The sequence below is a fragment of the Panulirus ornatus genome, chromosome 2 (assembly GCF_036320965.1).
Source record: "Panulirus ornatus isolate Po-2019 chromosome 2, ASM3632096v1, whole genome shotgun sequence".
In the NCBI taxonomy this organism is placed as follows: domain Eukaryota; kingdom Metazoa; phylum Arthropoda; class Malacostraca; order Decapoda; family Palinuridae; genus Panulirus; species Panulirus ornatus.
In genome coordinates this window covers 85,265,687-85,284,485 of record NC_092225.1, presented here as the reverse complement: position 1 = coordinate 85,284,485, position 18,799 = coordinate 85,265,687, and positions in this window count along the sequence as shown.

Sequence of the window (18,799 nt, the reverse complement as noted above, 5' to 3'; positions counted from 1 at the left end):
TAGTGAATGAAGGTCATAGGATGGTGGCTCCTAAACGTTGGGGGTTGAGGGAAGGCTGGCTTATGATGCCCCGATTTGGGGAGGTGATCATTAATATAACGAAAAGAGAGAAAGGGAGTATCAAGGTTTAAGGGTGATGAAGTGACTCAAGACAGATGCTCTTAGAAAGGTTGCTCAAGATGTAAACGCTGGATAATGTGTCTCGAAGATGTGAGGGGTTGGTAATGGTAGTGGTTCAAGATGCGTGGGTTGGTGGTGGTAATGGGTCAATATGTGAGGGGTGGTAGTGGTTCAAGATGTGAGGGTTGGTGGTGGTAATGGGTCGATATGTGAGGGTTGGTAGTGGAAGTGGTTCAAGATGTGAGGGGTGGCGGTGGTAATGGGTCAATATGTGAGGGTTGGTAGTGGTAGTGGTTCAAGATGTGAGGGATGGTGGTGGTGACGGGTCAGGGTGTGAAGGTTGGTGTGAGAGGGCTAGTGGTGTTAACGGGTCTATATGTGAATTGGTGGTGGCGGTGAATCAAGATGCGAAGGCTGGTAGTGGTTCAAGATGTGAGGGCTGGTGGTGTTAATGGCTCACGATGTGAGGGCTGGAGGTGGTAGTGGGTCAAGATGGAAATTCAAAAAACATGAGACCAATGGATCCATCCGAGGCTGTTTGTAATGGAGGAAGAGATCTGAAACTCACTGACCAGTTTGGTGCGACTAGAAAGACAAACAGACATTTCAAAAATAATGTAAACTTTCCATGTGATTAAAAGGGCGCAAATAACGTCACTTGTGGATCTAAAGTGAAATACATATTAAGACTATTCTTAAACGTATCCATGGTACTGCCTTCTACCACTCTAACTGATACAGCATTCCATGCATTAACAATCCTGTTGAAGAAAAAGTACTTCTCATTTGCACATGAGTTAGTATCCGTTACTACGAATGAAATCAGACGAAGCTATCCTAAAATAGCTAGTGAGAACGAGATTATGGTAGCCTTTGATGATTTTGAATCCTTGGATTGAATCATCTCTTAACCTTCTCTTTTCTAGGCTAAATAGAATCAAGTCGCTTAGCCTGTTCTCAGGATTTGTTCCTCAGTTTGGGAATCATCATGGGAGCTCGTCACTGTTGCTCTCTACATTCTATGTCGTTCCACAAGAAAGGTAATCGAAACACAATATTCAAGACAGAGACGCACCAACGAGTTGTAAAGAACGAGGATGAATTCCTGAATTTAAATTCCAAAGCCTTACCTATAAATCCAAGAATTCTGTTCGCCCTTTTATCTGTTTCCGTCTCCAGAGATTATTGCTTCTAAGTCTTTTCCCCCTTCGCCTTCTGTGGTTCAAAAGAATTCATACTGCGTCTTAACTTCTCGTTTCACTACCGGTATGTAAAACTTTGCACTTCTCGACATTCAAATTTATTAGCCTTCTACGAGCCCAGTCCATCAGTTTCTCTATCTCCGTCTGTAGGTGCAGACGTTCAGTTTCTATGATGGATATATTTCCTAACTTAAAGCCGTCTGCAAATATCGAAATCTTACAATGCATCAGTATACATGAGAAAGAGAACCGATCCCAAGACTGATCCTTGCGGCACACCACTTGTTACGTCTAACAATAAAGAGGCCCGAACTCCGAGAAACTTATCTGGGCCTGCCGTTTTATTTACTTTCATTCTGTTTAGTGCCGATAGTATATCTTCCAACTCTTATGTCAAAATATCGCAAAGCTTTTTCCTCACTCAGCAGTGGAATTGGATTCGGGACCTGAGTTATGCTTTCATTTGTATATATACTCATTCAATATACTTGCAAGGTCTTCGCTGTCTTGTACAAAGGCACCTTATTCCGTGAATAACGGACCCATTCACCGGCTAATGATTCTCTCGCTTCTAACATAACAATAAAACTCCTTAGAGTTTCTTCTGATATTTTCAGCAATATACGCTCCATACTGACGTAGCTTCTTTACGCAGATTTATATAATTGCTCTATGTTAGTTATTCGTCTCTTTGGTACATATGCGTTGCTTTCTTAGAGAAGAAACTTCTTTATGTCACAGTTCCACCATTTCGGTTTCGCTTTGGAAAAAAAAGGGTCTATTACGAGCTGGCACATATGTCATCTCCAATACTTGAAAGTTTTACAGAAGCTTTCCCAAGCTACTTGCACATCGTTTTCATTAACAATATCATCCTAGATTTGCCACTGCTGCACACATATGTACATATTGACGATAAAAGAGAATAGTCATGCATCAGAACATGTTAATGCATGGAGCTTGCGTAACAAATTTCCAGAGTTAGAGAAAACTGTGAAGGAAGAATATCATGATATAACTGATACTTCAGAATCCTGGTAAGATATCAAGGACAAAGACTTCCCGCAATGTCTGCTTACACTCCATCTAGTAGTGACAGAGAAAATCGAACAGGCGGTGAATCTTACATTTGTCAAAATATCTTAATCCTGTATTGAACAATGTTGTAGCTGATCATTTGAACGACTCCATTTATGTAGGAATCAAAGATAAGTTTCGCAAGATAACAACAACAGTAGTAGTTTACAAGCCCCCCAGCATGGGCAGCAGAGGTAGACGAAAGGCTTAACGATTTGATAACAGAAATTTTTCATGAAGACGGTTCTATCAAAGCAGAAGATTTCAAGATACCGGTATATGAGTGAGTTGGTGTTGGTAGAGGGTCAAGAGAAGCGAGGGTTTGTGGTGTTGGATGAACATGTAAGGGTTGGTTGGTGGTGGCTGAAGATGTTAGGGATGGTGGTTATTGGGTCGAAATGTCAGGGATGATAGAGGTGGACAGTGAGGGGTTGAGAATACAATTCCAACGTATAAGTTTAGGGGGCCGGTTTAAGGTGTTATGGCCTGGGTAGTTGGGGAAGAGGTGAGATTTCGGGGAGGAATGGGTCAGCTGGGACGAAAATGTGACCGTTTAAGAAGGTGGTTCGATGTGAGAGATGGAAGAAGTGGCTCAAAACGTGACGTCTTGAAGAACTATTTACGACCTGGCTTCATCATGCGAGGGAGCTGGCTTAAGATGTGAAGGTGGGGGAGATGACACAAAATGTATGCGAGTTCGCGGAAGTGGCTTAGATCACGAGGGTTGAAGAGGTGGCTTGAAACTGCAAGTAGGGGTTGAAGGTGGTGGCTCGGTGGCTCTAGGATGTGCGCGCTAGATCGCCGAGTGGCTCAAAAGGTGCTGGGAATGGAGTTGGTGATCTAATGTAGGGGAGAAGTTGCTCAAGATGAGAGGGTTGGTGGGGAGGTGGTGTCTCTAGAATGTAATAGGTTGGAGAGGGGAGTCAAAAGATAAAAAAAAAATGGTTTACTCATGCGTGTCACTTAGAATAAGGCTTCTTGTTGTCGAGTCCTCTCGTATCAAAGGTTACAGATAGGTGACCTGAGATGTGACATGGGGGGGTTTACCGAAATGAAGATGTGGGGTGGGAGGGTCGCCGAAGATGTAAGGGTGCTGGTGGGAGGATGTGGCCGCTCAGTGTGAGGTCTGAGAGGAGTGTTCATGATGTCAGTAGCTGCCGGATTGTCGTCTCGAGACAGTGCGCGCTGGGTGGAACGGCCTAAAATGTGGGAGATGAAGAGAGACGGCTCTTAAGATATGAGGGTCGGGGGAACTCCCGACATTAAATGACTTCGAGAGGTGGCTCATAGTGCAAGGACTTGAGGGGGAGGGGGAGGTAAAGCCTCTGATGAGGAGGGAGAGGGAAGGGGGCGAAGAGCAGATGGCTTCAGATGTGGGGGGTTGTGGGAAGGGGGGGGGTTCCGTGGTATGAGGGCCAAGGGATTGAGCTTATGGTATGAGGGTTGAGAGAAGGTGGCTCAATGTATGAGGGATGAAAGCGGGGGAGAGGGGGTGGATCAAGGTATGAAGGATGAGTGAGGGAGGAGCAAGGTATAAGGAATGTGGAAGTGGATCAAGGTACGAGGAACGAGAGGGAGCAGCAGATCAAGGTATGAGGGACAAGAGGGGGTAGATCAAGTTATAAGGGTTGAGAGGATAAGCCTCAAGGTATGAGGACTGAAATATGAGGATTGAGAAAAGGAGGACACTAAAAGGCCACCGAGAACACCTTGCCTTTCACCTCTTTCGCTAATGGTAGAAATGAAGACATCAAAAACCATGACAGCCGCGAGATGCTGCGTCACATGTTACTGTATGAGGAAAGCAGGTAAAATGAACGAGGGTGGACGACGATGGCTCCACGTACGATCAGAGGACGAGACAGGTGAGGCTGTGAGTGTTTGTGGCTCGAGGCATGAGAGTTATAGGCACTACAGGTATAAAAACTGGGCGATGCCGTTGGTAGATGTGAAAGACGAGGCGAAAATAAATCTGGAAATGAAGACTAGGAAGTGACAAAGCGTGATGGCTGAAAGGGAGATGACTTTGAGTCATGAAGACCCGGAGAAGATGACACCACGACATGAGGGCTTGGAGGAGATAGCCCCATGATGCGAGAGCTTGGAGGCGGCGGCCACGCATAATGAAATGACTTGAAGGAAAGTGGCCTCATGACGTCAAGGCTTGGAAGAGGTGGCCCCATGATGCCAGGGCTTTGAGATGGAGGTTTCATAACCGCGAGAGTCGATGGAGGTGGCCCCATGACGCAAGGGATTCGAGGAGGCAGCCCCTACGAGGTGAGGGCTTGGATCTCACGAAGTGACGACCAGGAGGTAAGACCATGACTTGGGGGACTGGAGGTGGTGGTTTCATGTTGTGAGGACTTGTGGGCGGTGGCGCAATCACAAGAGGGCTTAGAGAAGGTGGCCCATGACGTAAAGGCTTGGAGGAGGTTAGTTCCATGACTCGAGGGCTTGGAGGATGTGTGAGAACTAGGTGCAGATGGTTCAAATATGAAGGATAAGAAGAGGACAGTGGCACAAGATGCGAGAAAGCGCCTCTGAAATCAGAAGGCTGCGAAGCAGGAGTGACAATATGTCAGAGTTGGAGAAAGGTAACCTTAAGGTGTGTTGACTGGAGGAGATGTCTCAGACGTGAGGGTCGACATGGACAGCTCAAGACGTGGGTATCTTTAGATGTTGTAAGAGTTAAAAAAAAAAAAAAGACCGGTTCCAAGATGTGAAGGTCGGCAGAGATGACGCCAAGTTCTTTTGTTAGGGTCGGGTGAAGGTGAAGTGTGAGTGACAGAGGAGGTGGCTTAAGACGTAAGGTGGAGGTGAAGGAAAGGCTAGTGCTGAGGAAGGTGATTAAGACGTGAGGTCTGGGTAAGGTCTCTTCATGATGTAGATGTTGAAGACGAGGTAGTGGCTGGCTAAGATGTAAGGTTTGGGCGAAGATATTCCATGATATAAAAGATGGGTGAGAGCTGACAATCTGTCATGTTTGGGGAAGGTGGCTTAAGTTGTTAGGCTTGGGGGAATTGAATATAGTGCAAATATTGGGGAATGCTGCTTAAGGTGTCATGATGGAGGACGGGAAGAAAGCGTGAGGAAGCCGGGAAGGGGGACGAATGAGGTGTGAGGGTTATGGTCACGGGTTTCTACATAGAGGGGCTCCCAGATGTCAGGGAACTAATATGGAGGAGGTTTTGAAAACGAAGGAGCACGAAGGTGGTTTGGAAGGACAGAAGTGCTCTCATACTTTCGTCAAATTAGGTTATCAAATATTCCCAATGTCCATGCTAGTATGTATGAACATCTAGTAATGATGGAGTATCATCCCATTTATTCTCGTCAAATCAGTGACATGTTGGTATGGCAAACTTTCCTTTATGCATTCTGGGAACTTGCCTCCATGAGCATCTAAATCCTACCAGCCTTTGTGCCTGAGTCCCACATTAGCAGAACTATGCCTTCCATCTCTGTGAAGAGTCTTCCACTGCTTCATGTCTTCGTATGGTTGTTCTGGTTCATTGGAATGTTTTGAAGATTATAAAATCATCAATAGTTTTCCATTATGGAATGTCTGAATGGGTCATCTTCCAAAGTTTCCTGAAACATAAGGCTTCTTTCCCTTATCTAAGATGGCCAGTCCCTATATTCCTTTGTCTTTTTCTCTCCCTATGATATGAACAGATTAGGTCAGATTTTATCTCTACGTTTTGTGCATACTACTAAAACAATATCAGGTTTGAACTTCCCCGATTCGATTCTTGAACTCCAGCGGTTTTCCAGTTTATCCTAGCCCACTGGCACTTATTACATTAGTTTTATCTAATCTAACATTTCCATCACTTTCCTGACTGTTCCGCCCTCTAGCCTCACTTGACGATCGTCTCCCGCTCTCTGCCCTCACACTGTATTGTTTACTTTCCTCTCTGTTTCTTCCTTCGGCCTGTCCCTTCTGATGAATACCCAACTGAAGTCCTCCTTGCTTCCATATTGTCTAGCGTGCTTTAGTACCTCCTGAACGCAATCATTCCCAGTTGTCCAGGTATGATGATCCATACACAGTAATTTTCTCCCGTGACTTTTTTTCTCAAGCACTGCACTATGCACGTCGTAGCCTCAAGCAGTATTCTAGACAGTACTTTATTTTTTTTCCCACACTTTCTTCTTTGGCTGGAGTATGGTTGTCTGTCAGTCCAAAAAAAGTATCAGCATTTTACGTTTATCTTCCTCCCTCGTCTTCATAATTTTGGTGCAGCCCAACCGTCAGCTGGTTCCTGCAGTGTTGATTCGTCAACCTCAGTGGCTCGGGTTTTACATAAAATCTCCATTTCTGCCAAAGTGCAATGATCCCCTCGTGCTGTACACACAGTCCACTGGCATTATGGCCTCCGGTGCCGCCTTTGCTTTATCTGTTGTTGTGGCCAAGTCCTTGCCCATCTCCATCCTCCAGTTCCCGTCGCGTCGCTTGCCCCTCTCTCCTTCCCTCCACTCCCTCCTGGTTCGCCGTCCTTCCATTTCCCTCCCATGAAGCCTCCCCCCCCTTTAGATTCCCTTACTTCCCCTCTCCCGCCATATCGTCTTCCCCTATCGCCTCCGTCCCCGGCTCCGGCCCTCCCCTGGACCTTTTAAAGGCCAGTGTTAGTGAACTTGTCAATAAAATGTGTCCAGTGTAGCCCCTCGACGGTGGCAGAACGCACCATTCCGTCTGCATACGACTACCACCAAGCTGCCGCCCCTCTCACACATCGTATGTCTGTAATTATTTAACTTTGAAGCTTATTTCTTTTTCTTTACAGATTTGGTCTCTGTCTGGTAAACAAGCCAGAAAAGACACCAGTGACTCGGTAAATTCCAAACTTTACTATTCCTCCACGATGAAAACGAAAGGTCCGGACGATGAAAGAAAGAAAAAAAATGGAGTCGCATCTGAATAGTGACAACAGACGAAGCGGTATCAAAAAAAAATTCGTCCTAATCACGTCCAGAGACTTTCCGAGCGGGCGGTAAAAGTGGACAGTCAAAGAAGTATCAATACTTTTAAAGATGTGACGCTTCAAGTAATGCCTTCAGGCCGGCCGGCGAATATACTCGCTTTTTCTCCTCCCTCCCTCAGAGGTTTTTCTCCCAAGGAAAGTCTAGGGAGGTGGAAAATGAACGGACCTCTCCGCTAGCTCACCATTTCTGTAGAGAACGACTACTACTGCTGCTGCTGCCACCACCGCCATCACCACCACCGCCGGACTTGACTGCTACAAGATGATGGATTGAGGGACTGTCGTACCGGCTCGGTGTGTGGTACGTGTTAAATGGTCCTAAGGGAAGAATTCATCAGAATGATGGAAATAATGACTTTCACATCTTCTAATGAATAATTCACACACACCATTTTCCAAACGTGGATAGTTTTGTTATTCTTTACATTCGGCTTTCGGTCAAAATCCATCCTATTTTGTTTTATCAATGCCTTCATTGAAATTCAACTCTAAAATGAAAAATTTAACCGCGACGGGGAAGACACTCTCTGAAATACCTGTCTTAGAGAATTCGCCACATATCTTGCCCACAACCATGACGTGTTATATCTAGTCGTATGATATCCATTTAGCGCTTACATTAAGCTGTAATACGGCACAATAATACGTATGATATCTATGCTTGTTACGTATCTCATGTTACAAATGTTACAATTTGCAAGACCCTCGTGTCAACTGTTAGGGCAGTCACCGTGACGGTATTCTGTAACAGTCTACTCGATACGACTGGTAATAAATGACTAGTTAAAGCGGCTTCTCAAATGCTATATCTGGTACACATTATACATATGGGATAGCATATCTGACTCTCTCTGGAGGTCAAATCTAGCACCCTACTACAAGTCCAGCACAATTCTGTTATGATTACTCCCATGACATATACCTGGTGCTCATTTCATATTAAATATGGCTCACTTTTGTCTTTAGACTCCACATCTAATCTCTCCAGCACTATGAGACGACCCTTGATCAAGATGGTACAACCCTTGGGTATGAGGACCTGGTGTCTGATCCGACCCTTCAAGTGTATAGTCGAAGTCCAGGACTCCCACCATATACCCAGGTCTCGTCCCGTCCTGCCCAGGAGGTACAACAATCATCTAACTTGCCACATTTCTTTGGTATCCCCCTCTACTTTTTTTTTTTTTTTTTTTTTGATGTTTCCTGGTCCATGGCTGCCCCACCCCTAGCGGCGACTTTCCCTGTCACCGTTCGAGCCTCCTGCAGCAGTAATCAAGATTACGTGTGGTGGCGTCCCCAAGGCGGGCTGGACACGCTCCCCAGGGCAGGCCGCACATCCCCCGCTCACCAAACCCGATCTGTCCGCCGCCATCCTTATAATTAACCCACACATTTTTTTTTTTTTTTATCCGCGGGGAAGACCTGTCGATAATTAACTGCTGCTGCTGGTGTTAGGGAGTCCTAGATCAAGTACTGCTGGGGGGAAGGGGAGGAGACCAGACCAAAAGATGACTACAGGAGGAGTTCAGGCCAAGGACAGCTACGGGAGCCCAGAACAAGGACAACTAGGGATGCTCAAGCCAAGGACAGCTAGGGGAAGTGGGTGTGTCTTGGAAAGAACTGTGGCTTTCGCTTGGGCGTGGCCTGGGTTGGTCTGTGGCTTGTGCTCGAGTATGTCTTGGGTAAGACCCTGGATAGGGCTGTGACTTGGGCGCGACGTAGAGAGGGCTGTGGCTTGTGCTTGTGTGTAGTGGCTTAGGTAGGACTTTACCCCGAGTTTATATGTGGTTTGGAATGAGCCAATGATATAGGGCTGGGGGTGTTCTAAAGCTGAGATAAGACTTGGGCTCAGACATAGTCTGATCTATCCTATGACTCTGGGAAGTCTGGTTTTCTCCAGGGAGAATCTGGTAATGCGTCTGGCTGGGAGGTGCGAGTTTTTTGATACACTAGGAGGGCAAGTAAACGCTGGAGTTAAAGTTCCCTAACTCATGACCATCGCACACTAAAACAAATTATTCAAGAAGGTGACGCGACATAAGCAGACGAAGAGCTCAAAAACCTATGGTTAGGATGGTATCAATTGCCTTAAAGAGGTAAACGTTTTCTATGTATTCTATAAAAAAAACATTTTTGTTGCGGTCTGTACGTGACGGACGGTCTGGTGTGATTTCATCCATCATTTTTCAGTTCATTTATCCTCTGGCAAAACATTTACTCTTACAACTGGTAGACTTTAAGGGGTGGTCATTCTCCAATACGAAGAACTCTCGAGGTAGCCTATCTAAAAGCTATGTTACTGAGGTTCTGGATGCAGCCAGCCTCGCCCTGCTGAGGAGGCACGTCCTTCGTCGATTCCTACTGCCTAAAAGATCAACTGAGGTCTCGGAATACAGTCCCTCACCTACGTCTCTTCAGATGAGTCCCCGCCAACACCAAACAACCTCCAAACTCCTAGGTAATCCCCTCCCACATGCCTCCAAATGTGCCCAGGTCTAGGTACGTCCCGTCACCTCTCCGCTTCCACACAGGTTCTCCCCTCAGTTCACTTCTAACGTCCTTCGCGTCCCTAAGAAAGCGCCCCACGAGCCTCACTCCTACTACAATCCCCTGAAAACTTAACCTACCTCCGTAACCGAACACTCCTACAGTCAGTCAGTCCTCCGTGTACCCTATATCCTCCACACCACTGAAGACATGTGAGTCATTCTTCTCACCTCTCACAACCCTCCAAGCTTCTAGTTTAGCCCCATCTCCTTCGCCGTGTCATGCCACGCCTCCAATACCCTGGCGCCCCCTCGAACTCCTAGTGTAAGCTTTTGAGCGGAATATCCTCATCTTGAAACTCATTTGGGTCCATATTTACTCTCAAATACAATTCTTCGCCATAACAGTCAAGTAAAATATTTGGAAACCTGTGTGGGGAAAGAAAAATGCTTAATGAAACCCCAAAACTTGCAAAGAATGTGGGGAACTAATACACTCAAGGGGGCAAGGGAGAAACTTCTGACTTTGAAGTTGACTCGCCCCAAGTTGCAGTCGACAATCAATAGGAGCTCACCGAAGGGGCTGCACCAGACCTTTGAGGGAATCCCGCCACTGCCACCTCCTCCTCTCCTCCTCCTCCTACAGGGTACGTTATCAGGTTGTACCTAGTGCTATAGATCCTCACCCAGCGATGGGTTGATCCTTGGATATACAAGACGGTGGGGCAGGTGTGCACAGCGACCCTACTGCACCCCACAGCTGCCGAGTATGGATGTGGTCCGTCGACCCAGCAAACTACACGTGCGTTTTGCGGTTGTGGAGGAGCGTCTGTGCTTAGACTGTGGCTGAACAGGATGGAGTCCTGCTTGGCTTAGTTTACCCTTAGGAAAGACCAGTTTGACCACGGTGGCAGGATGATATGTAAGGGGAAAAGGCAAGGAATACGAGAAACTGGAGAAATAGGAATGGCAGATTAACACGGGAAGGGGTGGAAGGGACGAGAGCCGAGAGCTCTTGGGGAGAATATACACAACCACGAGTCTTGAATCTCTGGAGAGGTCGTTCTGCAGAAAGGTCATCGCACAGTCTCCTTCCTCATAAATTTATCATGAGCCAAAATAGGACTCTGACCTACGTATCAAAATGAATAAAAAGTACAATTCTTATTACGTAATACGTAACATTTAACTGCCAGGGAAGAAATAGCGCCTGCCTTTGGGCATTTACTGCAAGAGTTCCAACCGCAGGGCAATATATTCACATATCAGTTCATCTCTCACAAGGACAAAAATCTTTTTAAGCTGAAAATGGCATAGCTTATCCAACCTCAACATCCAAAAAGATTATGTTGCAAAATGATTTTCCGGATCTGTTATGTATGTAAACAACAGTCCCTCACTGCCAACCACTCCGTCGATGTCGTTCTTTTAAGATAATGTCGACGATCAAAGGTTGATGGTGTAGGTAATCTGTCCCTCTGTCTTCGTAAGGCAGGTCAGATACAACTCAACTATATGACGAACAGTGTCCAGACGTGGTTCAGCGAACTACCGCAGGCCAATATCTATCATCCATCATGACTACCGTGAAAGTTTGGCTGACAACCTGCAACATATGCACTTTAATGTAACCTTTAACGAAAATGAGCTAACTATTAAAGACGTCCGTGTAACATTGGTGGCGTAACATTTTTTCTCGAGCCTGATGTATATATATAACACTTCCCCTCTCGCCTTCCTCTACCTCATGGTCACCACAGAATTAAGCATCATCACCTTGACTAACACACTCATGCTAGTATTTTCTGTCGTGTACTAAGATGAATCAAAGTTGTTCGTGAAGAGAATATATGTACCACTGTTGGTATATCCTAGGACGAGCGCGCACGCACACACACACACACACACACACACACACACACACACACACACACACCAGCCTAAGCTAGGTAACCGTTTATCAACTAACCCTAAAGGGAGGATGAACACCTTAGGATGGGTTTAATAAATATGAAGAAATGAGATGGAAAGCTGACAGGATCTGAAACGGTTTAGGGTGCGGTCCAGGTGATGGGAAAGCAGTTTCACTCTGCTCTACTGAAAACTGCCAGGAAGGTGTGTTGTACGCCTTACACACGTTGGCAACAGCACGGTAGCATGAAGACGGAAGAAAGTTTGTGGTGGAAAAAAAAAAGTTTGGAAAGAGAAACAAAATATGCCAGAAAATAGTGATAAATGGAGGACAAAGGGTGTAAAATACAAATCTCCGGATAGGAGTGTTAAGAGAAGGAATGCATTAATAAAAAGGGAACCAAATGGGCCTCCTGCACGGAAAGTGGATCAGAACATGAGAGAATAATATATTATTCTAGGCGAACGCGGGAGACAGCGGCAAAAAAAAAAAAAAAAAAAAAAAAAAAAAAAAAAAAAAAGGTGATGTCGCGTAAGAGTAGATGAGAGGTGCGTGTGAGGAGTCAAAGTACATCAGACAAGTCTGGGAGAATGCTAGCAACGAAAGATGAATTTTGTGAGAGATGAGAGAGTGTAAGAAGAAGAATAAAGCTGGTAAGGAGTATGAATGATGGAGGCACAGACTGAAGGGTAAGCGAGATAGAAACTGCTGTGGAGTGGATTCGGGATGTGTGTACGCAAGGAGACGTGGTCAAATTTCTGATGACTGGACTGTACTATATAATGGTAAGAGGAGTATTGAAGTGGAATAGGTCTCCTGAGCATATCTGGCACAGTGTATGGTGGGATAATGCTGACTGATCGTGTGTAGAGGAGCAGTGAAACCCGTGTTGGTGAGGAACAAGGTGGGTTTAGTAAGGTAAGTATGTGCGTAGATCAAATGTTTACACGTAGACAAGTAGAAGAAAGTTTTAGGGGAAAAGGAAGATGCATGAACCATTAATGGATTCGGAAGAGGCATACGATGAAGCAGATTAGAAAGCACTCTTGGGAAGTTTTCACGATACGGTGTACCTGGGCGACCCAAATGCTGTCATTAGGTTTTATGACGGAAGCAGTGCACACATGAGAGTAAAACGTAGCACGAGAGAGTGGTCTGAAAGGAATGCGGGAGTACGTCAAGGCTGTGTGATGTTACCGTGGTTACTTAATGCTTTAATGGATACAACCCTGCATGGGAAAGCATATCCTCTTCAGCATCTCTCGTACATACCCCTCTATCACACCATTTTTTTTTTTACCCGATCATTTCTTACTCGATCAACCCTCCTCACACCAAATACTGCCCTTAAACATTTCATTTCACACACATATCCATCCTCTTCCGCAGTTTCTCATCTAGAGCCCACGCCCCGCATACCTACAACACCGTCGGAACTACTATATCATGAAACATGCTCATCTTTGCACCCATCGACAATGGAATCTCTTTCCCTAATGCACTTTGGACCTTCGCCCCCTCACCCACACTATGGTTCAGATCAGCTTCCATGGTTCCATTCACTATCATGTCCCATCCCATTTTCTCTAGGTGCTTTTAATTCAAACTACTTGTCGTTTCCCACTCCTAAATCTAAAATCTTTCCATTTAGTCACATTTTCTCTCAACTTTCACGCACTTCCTAAACTCAGACTACACTATTCTGCGCTTTCCAACTCGAATCTGCCACCAGCGCCGTGTCATCAGCAAATATCAACCGATTTACCTCCCACGCGCATCCGTCTCCGGTCAGGGGAAACCACGGTAAGGTCTGTGTGGCATGGCTGTGGAAAGAGGGTGTCTAGTCTCGGTGCATTATGCATGACAGTTAGAGAGTGGAAGTGAGCAAATGAAGCCAGTTTTCGTCTATTCCTGACGTTTCCTCTTTAACACAGGAAACGGCGAATATGAAGTGTGTGTGTGTGTGTGTGTGTGTGTGTGTGTGTGTGTGTGTGTGTGTGTGTGTGTGTGCGTGTGTGTGTGTGTGCGTGTGTGTGTGTGTGCCTGTGTGTGTGTGTGTGTGTGTGTGTGTGTGTGTGTGTGTGTGTGTGTGTGTGTGTGTGTGTGCGTGACCTTGTTCATTCGATGATATATATTCATGTTCCCATTTTGTCTGTGTGTAATTACTTACTCATACCGTAAGGGGAGGGAGTTCCTCACTCGTAGGGTCCCATATCTCAAAACATTCTCTACCATCATACATCTTCCTAAGCTTCAGCATGATGTCCACATTCACCATTTCATCATTTCAGTTTACGCCATTCATCCATCACTCTTATGTTATAAAAGTACTCAACATCTTTTCTGACAAGTTCTTGCTTCATTTCACGTTATTTGTCTTTGGTTGTTTTATCTCTGCGTCTTTCGTAAAAAAAAACAACAAAAAAATCCATTGCTAACATCAAACTGGCTTAGGAAAAAAAAAAGATTAAAGTTAATGATCAAGTCACCCCTTATTTTTTTCTCTTGTGTATGTGCACGCGTAAGGACCTGCTTACCTGCGCAAAGTCAGTTTCACAATACTCCATACACACACAACCACAATGCTGACACCTGCTTGGTTAATGACATCAGCAGAGAGGTTTATGACACGGGATTATGTTCTCAGAAGTACAATATATATATATATATATATATATATATATATATATATATATATATATATATATATATATATATATATATATATATATATATATATTAACCCCTGGGGATAGGGGAGAAAGAATACTTCCCACGTATTCCCTGCGTGTCGTAGAAGGCGACTAAAAGGGAAGGGAGCGGGGGCTGGAAATCCTCCCCTCTCTTTTTTTTTTTTTTTTTTTCAAAAGAGGAAAAGAGAAGGGGGCCAGATGAGGATATTCCCTCAAAGGCCCAGTCCTCTGTTCTTAACGCTACCTCGTTAACGCGGGAAATGGCGAATAGTATGAAACATATATATATATATATATATATATATATATATATATATATATATATATATATATATATATATATATATATATCATTATCATTATTATACTTTGTCGCTGTCTCCCGCGTTAGCGAGGAGAATCAGTGAATCAAAATTCCAAAACAAACGTAAAAAGTCTGACTATGTTCATTTTTGCGCCAATCTTCAACATTATACACTTCTACCCTGACGCGCGCGCGTAGGTGAGGCCAGTGACGAACACAGCTGGACTGCAAGCTATAAATACCAGCCATTCATTCGTCGATGGGAAGCAGCAACACAAACTTTAGCTTCCCAAGTATGTAAACTGACAACTAGATGATCCAGAAATAAGTTTAGTGTGTGTGTGTATATATATATATATATATATATATATATATATATATATATATATATATATATATATATATATATATATATAAGTTCCTTAACTTGAGGAAGGAAGGAAGGAAGGAGGAAGTTAGGGGGAGGGGATGGTTTGTATGGTGCTGACCCTCACTCCTTTCGTAAGTATAATCAAGAAATGGAGTACTACTTCCCCCTCAGCGCTAAATTAAGTAAGTTGCCAGCCTACAACTCCCCTTCCTCTCGGTGCAGGCGGGCGGGCTGGAAGGGCTTCATCCAGCAGCCGTCCTCGAGCCACTCCGACCCACCCATGTAATATGCAAACATCAGCCCTGATGCCAACGTCAAGACCTTTCCTACATATTTGCCTGTCGCCTCCTCGGAGGGCGCGTCTGCCGGACCAACTTCACCCCGAGGTGCTGGCCTCGTGTCCTGCAAGGACCTGTGGTCTCCGTGGCAACCACGAGTGAGTTTGTTATCTATGGTCGCGCGTCTACATGTGACGATGTTGCTCATACAACAGAAGGCAGCGACCACGCCCTACCTTACACTCAGCCCTAGCTAGCTAGTGTGGCTTAAGCAGGGGCTGAAATATAAAGAACAGTGGCTGAAAATGAAGTTCAGTTATCTCACATCCATGGATGTGCGGCCACCGCTGAACCAGACCTTCCTTCCGGACGCATTACGATCCAGGCCAAAGGGGGTGGCGGCGGTGAGGACGACGGGCTAGGGGAAGGGACGGAGCGGGGAGAGAAAACTGTGTTCGTCTGCGGGGGGGAGGAGGAGGAGGAGGAGGAGGCCGGCGGTGGCACTTAATATGTAAACTTTTCCTTCATAATGAAATTGTTTTCATCTGGAGGCGATACAGAGACGTGCAAAAGTCTCGCCTCTGGCAAGTATTATGTGCAAACTTTTGTCATCTCCGTATAAAAATCTATTGTTTTGCTCCTGCCTGTGTGACACGGGGGGCCAGAAAACGCTGCTGGTTTCACTTTTGTCCTTTTGTTAAGCCTCCTCCTCCCTCCTCCTGCTGAACTCACGGCCTCTGACACGCCAGTGAAGCAGACCTCTCGTACCGCCACCGGCGCTCACGGTACGATGGTACTACTACCACAAACACGCCTGTGTCAGGCCTCCCCCGTTACTCACACCATAACAAGGTACGTCTATACATACACCGTAACAACACTAACTTGTTTAGGTAAAGTTCACGTTATATTCGTAACAACAGAGTAACGCTTGTTTCTGGAAACGGATCTTTATGGTATAACTCACACGCATGGTCTAAGATTTACGGCATAATTTAATATGTACGGTTAATGTTCACTGTATGATTACCTACGCAATGTTGATGTTTACAATATGATTCATAACGTACATCAGATCTAAGAGATTAATTTTTACGGTTATCTAAAAGGTAACGTCAACATTTACAGCGTTTACAACGTTGGACTATGTGCATTATAATTCACAACATAATTTACAATGTAAGGTTAACATTAACCGTACATAATTCACATAATCAATGATGTAAGGTTAATATTAACCGTATAATCTAGAGCGTACAGATGTCCTCATTTTACAACTGAACTTCGGAAAAAAAAAACAAGGGACTTCTTACATCATACCAGATGGTCAGTTAGCCACACTCACCACTGTATGTCTACAATGGAGGCTTAGAAATCCATCGAGATCAGTACAAGGAGACGAGTTACCTGCAACAACTGGTTCGCCTGCCACACACACGCACACACACACACGCACGTACGTACGTACGTCAAGCCATGATCCTGGACACAACACGTTAACTGTTGTTACCATTTGCTGTCTCGAGAGATAGATAGAGATAGAGAAAGAGAGAGAGAGAGGGGGGGGCGTAATGGTGTAACAAGTGCGACTCTAAGCAGACTTACCTTGCGGGGGGAAAATATCCTTCTCTCTCTCTCTCTCTCTCTCTCTCTCTCTCTCTCTCTCTCTCTCTCTCTCTCTCTCTCTCTCTCACACACACACTCAGAAGAAGACAAGTGAAGATATACAAACTGGTATAAGCCTTTTCGTAAATGTTCACTGTGGAAAAGGATAGTCAGGCTACAGTGTTATAATCATAACGCGAGTGTGTCAACAATAAGTTCAAATAAGAAATCAAGCCAGTGTGGCAAAACTTACCTTTAGATTACAAATGGGCTAAGCAGTGTAGGCAACATCCGTTCCAGTATGCAGCTGCGCCAAGTAATGTCTCAAAAATTACATTCTAGTATAGAAGTGTGTCGGGGAAACGTTTAGAAACAATGTTCTAGCATGAAGTGAGACAAACATGGTATCTACACGAAGTTCTAGTGTGACAATGGTCTAAGTAATGTAAGCACAGTAAGATCCAGTATGACAGGTGTAATCAATGTACTTACAGCAAGTTCTAGTAAGATAGTGGTAAAATTAAAAGCACCTACCAGTACGTTCCTAGTATGACAGTGATCTAGATAATGTACTTAAAGTAATTTCTAGTATGACAGGTCTAAGCAATGTACTTATCATAAGTTCTAGTAAGACAGTGGTCTAAATTATGTATCTACAGTAAGTTCTAGTGCGACAGTGATCTACATAATGTACTAATACTAGTTCTACCAGGGACGAGGGCTGAACAGTAAGCCTTCACTATGTCCATGTAGGAGAGTGGGCCAGGTGCTGTGCTTACACTAGTCCCTGGTACGACCTTCTAGGCCAAGCAACGTACTAGCACGGAGTCGGTCGGCTTCGCCACTCACCTGTGGTTCCTGCGTTGGACTCTGGAACAGAAGAGAGTCACATGTCAATAACGTACACACAAACACCAGGACATGACCTGCTGTTCATCCTGCACCAGGAAGTTACTGGTCATGGCACTATCCTGCCACCGTCACTGCCACACCGCAGCCATAGCGATAGTCACATAAGCCATCAAGGGTAACACTTCACTATGGGTCAACTACGTGGTTTCTAACAGCTCGCAATGCTCCAGCAATACAATGATCATATTAAAGTTAATAATCACCTTGAATCAACTATACTTCAGGGATATTGATAATAATAATTCATCACAAATTATATAATATATATTCTAAAGACGTTAATAAAACCATGAGTCAATAGCATTCTATAAAGGTAAATATCTAAATAATCAAAACGTCAATATTCTTGAAAAAAAAATATCTTACTGCACATGAAGTAAAATTCTGGTTTACTTCATAAATCACAAGAAATCATCACTGACTTAGGAAGGTGAGCAATTCGTCATGCATCCAACACAGGTCACTCACTATTCTATCATGAATATATCATTCAAATAACAATTCATTATGAGTCAATAATATACTTTACCCCATTTGTCCAACAAGTCATCATGAATCGGTATATACTTAACGATTCATCATGGATCCACTTATACTTACGTAACGATTCATCACGGGTCAACAATATCATACTGAGGCAGCTTAACGAACTGACCGTGAATCACCAATACTATATAGTCCAGAAGGTTAACAAATCATGATTCGGCAAAATGATATTCTAGGAGGGTCGTACACTCATTACAGATGAAGACAGATTACAATGGTCGGTCTTATTTCCTTCACAGATCAACAATAACATCCCACATCCCCAGTCACACACCGTCTCAAGAGCTGGTGAGGGGGAACCCGACCTCT